The sequence below is a fragment of the Pituophis catenifer genome, unplaced genomic scaffold (assembly GCF_029215685.1).
Source record: "Pituophis catenifer annectens isolate HBS135680 unplaced genomic scaffold, rPitCat1.0.hap2 SCAF_2, whole genome shotgun sequence".
NCBI lineage: Eukaryota > Metazoa > Chordata > Lepidosauria > Squamata > Colubridae > Pituophis > Pituophis catenifer.
Window position 1 is genome coordinate 126,781,624 of NW_027256882.1, and position 13,981 is coordinate 126,795,604.

Consider the following 13,981-nt stretch of genomic DNA (forward strand, 5'->3'; position numbering starts at 1 on the left):
TTAATTTTATAACCTTTTATAAAATTCAAAAGAAGTCTATATTTCTTATCCCAAATAAATATTAAAACACTTTAACTAGGTTTGAACATCACTCTGGGTCACCAATTTGTTTGCTATGCTTTACTGCATATGCTGCAGTTATCATAGTTTAATAAGCCACATATTAAGTCAATCCATTAAAAATAAGTCAAAATATAACTTAGTATGTTGAATTTCCTCCCTCCCTCCCTCCCTCCCTCTTTTTCTTTTCTTTTCTTCTTTCATCATCCAGCCCCACCAGTCTTTGGATGGTGTACCAAAAGCAAAATAATAAGAAAAAAACAATATAGAACTTAGACAGAAAGGTTCAAACTGACGTAAATGAAATGATATTTTTATCTAGCAGTCATCCAACTTTATGCAGCTCAAATATGGTAGCTCTTTCTTTGATGACTGCTAAGGTAATATGATGTTTTCCTTTCTTCATTCATATTAGATTTTTCTTGGTTACTGGAATGCCCAAAATATGGAAGGAAAAACATACTAACAGGTGTAATGTCTTCAACAGTGTGGAAAGGTAAATGATGTATTAGTATTAAGAGTAATCTGTTTAGAAGCAGCGTAGTTCAAGATAAAAATAAATCATTTTTTTTGCCTTTTACATTCATGAATGTATGTAAATGAGAAGCACAAATCTGTGCAATTGGAAGCATTTTCATATATAAATCTTCTGTTGCAATATTTTCAGGATCAGACTCAATAAAGATAATAGAAGTTATAGGTTTAAATATAATTCTCTTTAATCATAATAGGCATTCTATATTCGCTGAATATTCAAGATAGAAGCAAGGAAAATGGGGAGGATGGCTCCTTTTATATACAAGGGGCGGAGCCAGGAATGGGAGTGGTAAAATATGAATACATTAAAGCTCAAGTAATAAGTTAACCCCTGATGTTCCATATATACATTATTTACACATTAGAGAATAAGGCATTTACATCTGACAAATCCCCCTCTAAATGCCGGTTCGTTATACAACACCAGTTACATTCAGATTCAGGACAATATAATACATATAATTTAGAAGTTAAATATTTGTGTTGTTTAGAAGGTAAGGGTTTTGTTAATATGTCAGCTAATTGTTCAGAAGTATCACAATGTATTGCTTTGATGAATCCGTCTTGAGATAGTTGTCTCACGTGCTTAAATTTTATATCAATATGCCTGGACCTTTGTCCAATTGCATCGGATCTAGAAATTTCAATGGCCGCTTTATTATCTTCATGCATAATAAATGGTAAAGTAGGTTTCTTCCAAACATCTGTGATCAAATCATTGAACCATACAAGGTTATTTGCAGCTTTAGACAAGCAAACATATTCTGCTTCTGTGGTAGAGGTGGCTACCAGTTCTTGTTTACCAGTATACCAGTAAACTGGACAATCGTTCAATAGAAAAACATAACCAGAGGTACTCTTTCTGCATGATGTATCACCAGCCCAATCTGCATCAGCATAACAAGTAATTTTTGGTTCTTTGTCATTATTGGGTTCCAATATTAAACAAAAATCTAATGTACTTTTCAGATATCTTAAAATTCTTTTGACAGCTTCCCAATGATACAAGGTTGGTTTGCTAACATATCTTGACAATAAATTGAGAGGTAATGCAATATCTGGCCTAGTCCAATTAGATATATAAAGGAGTGAACCTATAACTGATCTGTAAAATGTGTTGTCTTTAAACTCAGGGGAAGATTCATCATTGTTTCTAAGAAAATCAGTTTGCATAGGTGTGTCACATGTTTTGGCATTATTTAAGTTACATTTGTTTAGGAGTTCAATGATTTTATCTTTTTGAGTAAGTTTGAATCCCCTTTTTGTTTTGTTAATTTGTACACCAAGGTATTTATTCACTCTACCTAGTGATTTCAATGAGAAGTGTTCGTTTAACTTATTTACAAAGATTTCCCTGCTCTCTTTATGCTTTCCAATATATAAAATATCATCCACATAAATTAATACAAATTCAATATGATCATTACTCTTTTTTTACAAAGAAACAGTTATCAGCAGTGGTGGCGTTGAAATCCATGGTCTTTAGTACTTTTACCAAACAATCGTACCATCTTTTGCCAGATTGCTTCAATCCGTACAGACTCTTATTTAGTAACCAAATTTCGTTCTTATTAGTGTATTGACTGTGTGGTGCTCTTACATATATTTCCTTATCTAATTTTGCATGTAAGTATGCAGTCTGTATGTCATATTGAAACACGTCTAGATTGAGTGCAGATGCTACTACAAGAGCTGTTTTGACACTCTCTGTTCTCACTGTGGGTGAATATGTGTCAGTATAGTCTTCTGGATATTTTTGTGCATAACCTTGTGCAACTAGTCTGGCCTTGTATAAGGTATTACCTCCTTCTAAATTCTTAATTTTATAAATCCACCTGGTACCTATAATTGTTTTATCCTTAGGTGCGATCGCAGGTGTGAATACATTTAATCCTTGTAAACTTTTCATTTCTTTTTCCATAGCTAGTTCCCATTTTTCTCTTTCTTCACGGGGAAGTTTCAATACTTCCTCATATGTATTAGGTGTTATTTGTTCTCCATCCATATGCATAATATAATCTTTGTATTTATTTGGTATTTGGTTTCTATTATTTCTAATATTTCTTTCAGGTTTGCTATGGTTGTCATGCAAATATCTGGCTTCCTTTTTTGTTAATGTGTCTGTCTTTATTTTATGCTGACTATTTGTCCAAGTTTTGGTTTTGTTCTTACTTTTGTTAATATTTTGATTTTCTGTTGTTCCTTCCTCGCAAGATATATTATCTTTGCTTTTATTAGGAAAAATTTCATTAAGGTGCAACTTAGACCAATTGGCCTGCTCATGAAACACAGCTGTTCTGGATACTATAAATTTGTTATTATTATCGATGAATCTGTACCCTTTGGTTCCAGTTTCGTATCCCATGAATCTTAATCTCCTGGATACGTTTTCTCCCTTTCTCCTCAATTGTTTAGGTATGTGCACGTCTGCAGTAACTCCAAATATGTGCATGTGTGCTAATTTAGGTTTTCTATTGTACATCACCTCATATGGTGTCTTATTCACAATACTGGACCATGTTCTATTTTGAGTGTAATTTGAATAATGTAAGGCTTCTGACCAAAATTGTTTGCCTAAACCAGCATCCTCTAATGTGCATCTAATCATGGTTTGTAGTGTGGAGTTCTTTCTCTCTGCAATCCCATTTTGAAAGGCAGAAAATGGATTGGACGTGAAATGTAGCATCCCTCTATCCTTTAACCATTGGGAGAATTCTTTAGACATGAATTCACATCCCCTATCTGTCATAATTTGTTTTATTCTGATATTATGTTGTGTTTCTATGCGTTTGTAGAATTCCTTAAATTTCTGAAAGGTTTCATCCTTGTGCTTTAATGTGTAAACAAAACCATAGCGACTGTAATCATCCACTATTGTTAGGAAGTAACGTTTTCTATAGGTAATTGATGGAGTTAATGGACCAACTAAGTCCATATGTACCAAATCAAAAATATTGTTAGTTGATCTGTTAGATTTTTTTGGTCTAGGACTGGTTTTTAGTTTGGTGGATTTACATACTGAGCATTCTAAATAATTTTCACAATTTTTTATTTTTACACCTTCTGCGTGTTCAGTCATTTTTTGTACTACAGGAAAGCTAGCATGTCCTAACTTCCTATGTAAGATATGAGCACACTCATCATGAATTGGTTTACCTATTTTTGGTTTCTTCTCATTGTGTGTATTTTTGTTATCATGAGTTAATTTACATTCATCATTGTCACTGTTACTGACATTTTCATCATCTGCTTCAATACAATCTTCCATATTTGAATCAATGTTATGTAACCATCTTTCTTTGGTTATCAGATAGGGTAGACCCCCTTTTATCATCACAGTGCCTACATTTGTTTTGTTCTTTTCTATAGTTGCTTTCCCCTTTGAGAAAACTATATTGATGTCAGATTCTCTGCTTAGTTTTATAGCACTTAGTATGTTGTGAGGTATTTCTGGGATTAATAATACCCCCTCTATTTTCCCTAAACCAGGCAAGGTCACATTTCCTCTGCCTAATACTTGAACCTTTTCTTGATTAGCTACCTTTATCACAAACTTATCTTCTGTAAATGAAGATAATATACTTTTGTTATTAGTGGTGTGATTTGTTGCACCAGAATCAATAAGCCAATTATTGTTCTCATCTTGTTGTGTTTTGGTGCTGTCTTGTTTATTTAGCCCATTTAGTGACCCAGATTTTCTCTCTTTTGAATTTTCTCTACCCCCTCTACTTTCTCTGTAGTTTGGTGGACTTCTATATTTGTGTCTATCTGTGGAAGATTGTCTGTAATTGTATTTGCTCCTATATTCTGGCCTATGTCTCTCCCTTGGGACTTTGGGACAGTCTCTTCTACTGTGTTCCCTGGATCCACAATTGTGGCATCTAAAGGCTTCATTATATTTATCTTGAAAGACTACTTTCCTAAAAGATTTGTGTTCTGTTTGGTTACTGGAACGATTTTTTCTTGAATTGTCTTCTGCTATCAATTTGTTAGATAGACTTTCTATTGATAAATATCCCAAATTAATGGTATCTAAGTGTGACATAAAGCTATCCCATGATGGATCAAGTGAATTGATAATAACACTTTTCATAGTTTGATCTGAAATCACTTCCCCCCTCAATTGCAGCTCAGCTCTTATTTTGTTTAGATTTATCAAATGTTCACTTATAGAAACCCCTGGTTTCACTCTAGAAGAAAAGAAATCCTTAGACATTCTTGTGGTTGTGGCTACGCTATCGCTGTGAAATAGATTAAACATGCATTGAATTATTTCTGATACAGTTAGGTTTGGTTTGATGCTATGATACATTGCAGGAGACACGCTAGAAATTATTATGAAAAATGCTCTATGATGTAAACAGTCTATTTTTAAAGTCCAAGGTCTTCTTGGAGGACTAGTTATAAAGAATAGTAAATTTTCTTTCATAAAAATAACCTGAAGCTGTTGGTACCACTCTTGTAAATTAATGCCATCAACTCTAAGTTTTGGGAAGTCACTGGGTAAGTTCCCCACATTATTTTGTCCATTACTTACAACCTGAGGCAGTCCGTGGTCTCTCAAGTGCAGGAAATTACAGAACGGCATTGGGATGCTTGTAACGAGTCTGCGCGGTTCTCTGGCCAGTTCAAGTCTTTCGGGGCCGTCTACGTAGTTTTGCACATGCGCGTTGCTCATTTCTTCTTTGGCGCCGTTGTGGAAGGTTCTCTCCATTTCAGCTCTCTCGATCCGCTCCTCTTCAGATGAGTCGGTCTCTGGCTCGGTTTTTGGGGCTTTGGTGATGGCGGCGGTTCTTCTCTTTCTCTTGTGTGTGCTGGCACTCGATTCTGTCTGCGGTGTAGGGCGGAATCGGCATGGCTCTCTGGGCTCGGGTGTCGTCGTTTTCGAAGTCAGGATGGGAGCGTGCAGGTCTTGAGTTGTCGGTTTGATTTCTTGCTTCTTCGTCGATGTCTTGGAGATTTTCAATCTTGGCCCAAAAGCAGCAAAAAGCGTTTTCATTGCTGACTTTACTTGAGACTTTGTTAAATCGTCTTCACTTTCTGATTTTGGTTCATCTGAAGAGTTTGAGACTTCTTTTTCACTTTCTTCGTCTGATAGTGTTTTTCGCGCCAGAAATTTTGAACTGAGCGTTTTGATTGGCTCTGCTTCACTCTCTTTTGAAGTTCGTTGAAACCAAGATGGCTGCCGTTCAAAATTTCGCGCGGGGTCACATCTTTTCTTTTTTACAACTATTTTCTCAGTAGTCATTTCACTCACAGTTTTTTGATCTTTGGGTTTTTCTTTAATGACGTTTTTCTCTCTCGCTGCTCCGCTGTTCCTCAGCATCTCCTGGAGGTCCGCGATGAGGCTTTCATCATTCTTTTGGCTTTTTAGTATTTTTAATATTTCTGACCTGAGTTCGTTATTTTCTATCTCGATTTCTTCCTGGTCGTTATTTTCACTCATCAGTTCTTCTTCTTCAGTGGTGTATTCTTCGGATTCTCTCGAAATCGCATTAGTGGATTCGTTGATCATCTCTTGATCAGTTTCTATTTCTTTGCTGTAGGCCCTGGTGTTGGGCCTATCTTTCTTGGACATTTTTAATTACTTATTGAGTCAATTAACCATCCTCTGCTACCAGCTTGTTGCAATATTTTCAGGATCAGACTCAATAAAGATAATAGAAGTTATAGGTTTAAATATAATTCTCTTTAATCATAATAGGCATTCTATATTCGCTGAATATTCAAGATAGAAGCAAGGAAAATGGGGAGGATGGCTCCTTTTATATACAAGGGGCGGAGCCAGGAATGGGAGTGGTAAAATATGAATACATTAAAGCTCAAGTAATAAGTTAACCCCTGATGTTCCATATATACATTATTTACACATTAGAGAATAAGGCATTTACATCTGACATCTTCCTTGCATTTGCAGGGAGAAGCCAGGCATCAAATAACATGCAGAAAATAAAAATAATATTTTATATTTAATAGTATCTCTCTCTCTTTCCCTCTCTCTTCTTCCCTCTCCTTCTCCTTAGCCTATCTAGTAATACTCAAGGAGAGCTAAAAAAATTTAAAGCTAGATTACAAAATTTGAAAGACTAATTAACAAAAATATGGAACCAAGAAACACAGTTAATCCTATTCTGTAAATCTTCTAGTAGCCTGGGTTTTTGGCTATCAATATATCTACGAAGCCATGCTTACAAGTACTTCTGAAATGGTGATAGCAACTTATTCTTCTTTTTCATATATATGATGTTATTGAGAGTAATATGGCATGTTTGGCATTTGGGGAGGCACTTAATCTTCTTTGAGAAGCCTCTCTTATCACATCAGATCCCAGGAAATTAAAAGGGTGGTGGGCATGTATGGTGACAAGCTGCCTCTGGTGTCAGAGGCCATAGATTCAAAAGTTTGCCCTTTGAGCATCAACACAGAAACTTAGAAGCAGCAGCTCAAAAGCCTTGGTTATTCTCCAAGACAGCCACCTAGGTATGACATTAATTTATTGAAAGTTAAAAATCATTAAAAAAAAAAAAAAACCATTGGCTTGATCACTCCATGAAAAAAAAAAAAAAAAAAAGCCAGACTTCCAGGAAAGAAAAACAAAAACTCAAGAAGCAAAGACTGTATTTCAAAACAGCAGCTTCTTTATTCTTCAAGCGCCAGACCATATTCACCACACTTGGTTATCTTGACTTCACCCATTGGCCCTTAATTTTGTTTTGCTTTTTCAAGGCTGTGATCATAAGTTGGCTTTTACTAGAGAAGTATGTTATGCTGGGAGAAAAGAACATTATTCTTCCAAATGGATGCATTAACAATGCGTGCATTAGTCACTTTTGGGAAACAACGTTTTCCATTTTTCATCTGGATGTCACACAAGATTAAATCAAACTGTAGTTCGGCATTTTTAGAGAAACAGATTTTTGGTCTCAGTCTTTTTTATCAATGGCCAACACAGCCATTGCTTTAATTGAACTGAAAAACAAAGGATGAATGACATAACATCTGGGTCTGGTCATAACTTGTATAATTATACATAGTCCACTGTTTTTCAACCTTAGCAACTTTAAGATGTCTGGATTTCAATCCTCAGAATTCCTCATTCCAGAGAAGTTGTCAAGGTTCAGTTATACTGTGCTATAATCTCTTTTTCTCATTGCAACACGCTAGAGAAATAGGACTAAAGAATCATATTTCCCAGGATCACTATGGTATATTTTTCTTACATAACTTAATCCACTTCAGGAAGCTGTTGCCACTATCAATGCAATCCTTTTGCCAAAAAACTCTGGTAAATGAGAAATAAGAAAAAAAAAATCAACATTAGGTTTGATATGATATTAGCCCCCTTTTCCTATTCTTGTAAGTGATGTTAGAAGATTGTATATAATCAATAATCTCAAAATTTTCTTGCTAAATCAGCAGTCAGTTTTAACCTTTAAAAAATGAGGGCCTGTGATTTAAGATTAGGCATATAATTTTCTTCTATGTATTTATCAAAAATTCAGAGGTTTCAAAATTTTAACAAGATTGTAAAGGTTCTGGAAACCAAGCCCAGTGAGGGATGATTAAAGAATTTGAACATGTTTTGCCCTCAGAAAAAGATGCCTGAGTGACTTAATAGCAGGTTTAAATATGCGAAGACTTGTCATACGAGGGATGAATGCCCAATGCCCCAGATAGCATGGCCAAAACAAGATTTATTCCTCCACTTATATTCCCCACAACAACAACCCTGTGAGGTGTGTTGGACTGAGTGATTGGCCCATAGTGACCTAGCTGATTTTCACGAGTTAGGTGGGAGTTGAAATCAGTAGCTTAAGCACTAGAACAAACTGGCTCTTGTAATATATGAGTTACCAATTAGGAGAACAGGCTGCCACATGAAATGGTGAGTTCTTTGCTGGAGAACTTCATACTGGACTAGATGGTCACCTGTCAGAAATGTTTCAACAGATCTTGCACTGAGCAGGGCATTAGACCAGATGACCTTTCCAATTCTATAATCCTATGGTTTAACACCAATTTTTCTTTTACCTTATTGCCAGTGAAGCAATAAATATCAAGGACGTGTTCAAGATTGTTAATTTATCACATTTATAGCCTACCTCTTCTCTTAAAACTCAAGGTGAAGTATGAGACAATATCCTCTAATTTTATACCATAATAATAATTGTGTGAAATAGAATAAGTTAGGAGTCAGAGAAAGAGAGAAAGAGAAAGACGGATGGTGGGTGGGTGAGTGGGTGTGATTGGCTGATAGCCACCCAGTGGGGTCTGTAAGAAAGGAGGTGAATCTTGTTATTTCTGGTCCAAGGCCAACACATCAACCACAACATTTGATCAGGATACTAAACTATGGCTTATGACTTAGATACAGATATTCACTGCCTATATTCCTGAATATTAAAAGCCCAATTGAAACGTATCAGAGTATATTGTCAAAGATCTTGTCATCTTCATTTGAACTATAGGGATTTCTTTTTTTTTCTTTTTTTTTTTTGCTGTTTTGTAGAGAGAAAAGTAAGCAAACTTTTGCTTTCCTATTGTTCACTATAGCTATAAACCTGCCTATAGGCTGTGATCAACACACAAATAAGTTTGGCACTTGTAACTGAAAGTAGCGCTGCCAGATGCAAATTTACCATCCATGTAGATTTGCTTCACTTTATATTCTGCTGTTGATTTTAGGATGAACCCAAGCCTCTTTTCTGAATAGTCTGTTAAATTTATAAAGATGTGAATATATAAAGCAAAGCACAGAAAATAAATAAACACCCCAACAATGCATTATCCTTTAGTTAACTTACTTCTCCCTATAATTTGCCTCTCACACATTTTACTAAACACAATGAAAGGAAAAATAATAGAGGAACCCATTCTAATGCAACCAGAAATAATAGCTCACACACTACCTAATGTTTCAGAACAAATTTGGGAGAGGGGCACCAAAACCCCAAATTGATAGTGCCTGCTTTTTAGCTTTGAAATTCTACTTGTCATAAGCTTCTTCATTCAAATGGCTTTTAATGTCCAGAGATATAATAGGGTACTTAACATAAAGTTGTTTTTCTCAAACTGCTAGAAAAAAATGGCTTATGAGTGCAATGAAAAAACAAATCTCACATTGTCCACAGTTTGCAAATAAGCCATAGCTACAAAACTTCTAAATGTGAGGAGGCCATGTCTCAAAACAACCCATTATGGTTTAGACAGTGTATTTTAATCTTCCTCCGATTTGCGGTAGCTGGTTATTTAATGATGAATGTATATAAAAGGCCCATTTCTCTTAGAGTAGGAACCTGTATCCTCTCATTTTCTCTGAGAGATCATCATCCTTTTCCCAGAGCACAGTCCACTCCTTGGGGAGCAATAGGCCACGTTACTAGGGCAGAATTATGACCTATTAGGTTAGGTGATGAAGGAAAGGAATGTAATCAACCGTTAAGAGCCTTTTGTGCCCAAATACTCTCATATATCATTCTGTTGCCCATCCACCATCAGGCATATTGATCTGCATTTTGATGATGTTTTATACCAACTTTATGCTTTTTATACTTTATATTGCATGGTCTTATACTGCTTTGTGGACATGGCCAAAATTCTGTCACACACTGTCTCGTTTTGTTACGTTTTGAAAGAATGTTCAAACTGCCAAGAACAAATGCCAAAACTGCTGGAACATTGGTTTCAAGTTTCATTATATTTATATAGGAGGAAAAAAAGCTATGCTGAATGAAAACTCAATTTATGTGTGCAACCATCATGGCTAATAACCTTGTCAGATGTCTAGGTAAAAAACATGGAGAGGGGACAGGACATGTGATTTCCACCTTCCATGTAATTCGCTTCTATATGCACCTTTGGAAATGGTTCCTTTTCCATCTTCTTGTGTGATTCTCCTTCCTTCTCCTCATTCTCTTCCTCTCCTCCTCCTCCTCCTCCTTCTTTGCCTCTTCCTCCTCTTCCTCCTCCTCCTTCTGCTTCCTCCATAACATGTATATGCTGAACAATGGAAGATTTTCAGAGCTCCAAATAGATTCTTTCAAACAAGATTGGATAGACTCTACACATTTCTAATTTTTAAATTTGTTTCTTTCTGTCTTTGAAATGGAATCTGTGATGTGTGAAAAAGCTAACTGATAATTAAGTTCCAGTCCATCCATAAATTTGGAATTGATTGAATGTATCAATTCATACTGGAACTTTCAAAAGTTGGATGTCTTCCATATTTCTATATTGTAGGTAAAGGTAAAGGTTTCCCTCGCACATATGTGCTATTTGTTCCCGACTCTAGTGGGCGGTGCTCATCTCTGTTTCAAAGCCAAAGAGCCAGCACTCGGACACAAAGACGTCTCCGGGGTCATGTGGCCAGCATGACTAAATGCCAAAGGTGCACGGAACGCTGTTACCTTCCCACCAAACGTTGTTCCTATTTTTTTACTTGCATTTCTTATGTGCTTTCGAACTGCTAGGTTGGGACAAGTAAAGGGAGGTCACCCCATTACACGGCACTAGGGATTCGAACCACTGAACTGCCGAACTTTCGATCAACAAGCTCAGCGTCTTAGCCACTGAGCCACCACGTCCCTGTGTGTGTGTGTGTGTGTGTGTGTGTGTGTGTGTGTACATACATACTTACACATGCATACACAGGCACACACATATGCAATGTGCACATTTTTATGGAAAATATGGATTAATCTGTAGCTGTCTACATATGCTTTAAACCTGGGAGTAGATACAAAGTCTGTGAAGATCAATTTTCAAAAACCTGAATTGTAGAGATGACAAATTTTAATGGCTGAAAACTTTAGAAAGGAGAATAAATGGGGGCTGGTTGAAATCAAATAATGGCAAGTCTAAATAGGCTGTGTCGATAGAATTGAAACAATTGCTGAAACTAGTTTACTTGAAGCAGAGTACATAAAAAAATTCTACAATTGTCATATTCTGATGTAACCAAGTGAGTAGTGGGGAGACTGAACATAATTCTGTGAAGATGGATGATTCCCTAGGAAGGCTGATGGCAATGGTGCAATCTATGCAAATCAAGCCTGAACTGGTGTGCTTGGGTGCCTTTGAGCCATCTATAAAAATGATAGCATAATGAAAGGGGAGAAAATGCATACAAATTCCAGTGGAAATATCACACATATATACAAAGATTTTGTGAGTTGTTGAAATACTAATCTTTCTTTACCATTTTATAAATAGATAACCAACTTTTCCCTTTTCCTGAACATTTCAATTAGCATTAATTGTAAAATCTGATAAATGAATAGCTGAGGGTAAGTTCTATAAATGAATTTAAGAGGATATATTGCCAGATAAATAGGCAGATTGCAATACAAATCTCTTTTTGCATAACTAAATAATAATTTTAATCTTACCTGAAGCCAAAGTAAGGTAGGCTGACATACATTTCTCACAATCTGTAGAGACATCTGATTTCTTATACTAGCTGAAGTTCTTCAGATTGAATCAGCATTTATACACTAGAGGTATATACTGAAAATCATTCATCTGAAATTAATGTAACCTTGCTCCAAATGAAAGAATATTGTATAAGGCCAGCAATCCAGCTATAGGCTGAATATTGCCAGCAATCCAGCTATGGCTGAAAAAAAAATGACTGCTAGCTGGTAGCAAAAGACTGAAAACTATAGTTTGGAAGCTTTTTGTGGTTATCTGGATTTCCACGGGTGGTTTGATCACTTTAAGAAGTATTGAGTAGGATATCTACTAGCTAGAAATTTTAGAAGATGTATTCCATCCACCTTGAGGCACCAGATTTGGAGTGATTGTTATAAAGAAGTCAACACACCCATCAGGAGAGCATATTAACTTTGACAAGAAAGAGTGTCTAAGATAATAATTTGGTGACCAAGAACCCACCAAGAGATATTTCTGTGGTAATGACTTTCAGTTCTCTCTTATTGGTGGGATAGTTTCATGACTTCCCAAATTTACCAGATAGAAAAATACTATCTAGACCAGTGTTTCTCAACCTTGACAACTTTAAGATGTGTGAACTTCAACTCCCAGAATTCCTTAGCCAGCATTCTTTATTTTCTCTTGTTGAAGAATTCTGGGAGTTGAAGTCCACATATCTTAAAGTTGCCAAATTTGAGAAACATTGGTCTAAACATAAGTACAATACCCTGGAGATATGCTACTTAAGTTTTTTTCTCTTACAATCTATGTAATAGAAGTTCAAAAGGATAATTTGGATCAATTTAAATAAAGCTGGATCTCTGCTTATGCCAAATAATCTACTTTTTTTAAACCTTGTGCCATCCTTGAGGTAACTGTCCCATGTAAATTACAGGAGCTAGCTTTGTCTTTCCCTTAATACAGTCAATCAGGGAGAAGTGATCCTGCACCAAAGTGAATGAGAGGATGATTTTTTATTTTATCATTTCCTAGTCTACACAGACGAGTGAGTAGGAGAGATGTTACTAGGAATCAGAGCAACCATCTCAAGTTCTGGTTCAACTGCTGAGCAGTCAAGGAATAGTTCAATTCTGAGTTTCACCCATTGCACTAAGACAGAGCTGATTAAAGTATCTACAACTTTTGCTGATTTTCCCTTTTCATTATTAACCTCACCAGTATCTTGGATTATGTTACTGTTGACAACATGCATGTAAATTGAAACATGATTTTTATTTATTTATCAAATTTCTAGACAGTCCATTTTACCTGCACAACTCTTTGACTATGCATAGGTATCTGCAAGGGAATGAGTAATGACTTCACAGAGTCTACCCCTTTTGTACTTGCAATTGACATACAAAAAGACAGGACTGATGTCATGATGCAGATCTGTCATTTGGAGTCATTAGGTCCTATGGTGAAGAACAGATATCTGCATGCTGTATTGTAGGCTGAATTGAACCCAAAATATTTTCCCAGACTGTCCTTCCTCTGGGCCAGTTGGCACTTTCCTTGTAATATAATCTGCTCATCCAAGTCCATACTACCTTGAAGGCAGAATGTACTCTTGGAATTGAAGATGATTTTGAGTGACTAAGCTATGACACTATTTGGGGACACAAAATAAACAACTGAGTTGGATCAGTTTGGATGCACCTTCTCTTACATATAGAAGTTAACCTTGGATTCTAGAGTACCATAGATTGATCAGCTAGATTTACACACCATGCTAAACTACAGTGTTATTAATTGACATGTATTGAAGAATCCACAATGGCCTGGTTTGCTCAACATGCTAAATCAGAAACCAGAGTCTACAAATTGTAGCGGCTGGATTTATAAGACATGGTAAGTAATATCAGTCATACTAAATTATGACTTACTGCTTTGCAGAAACCCAGTTTCTGACTCTGTTTCTTTATCTTGCTGTCTGTCAATGATTTCTTATTTC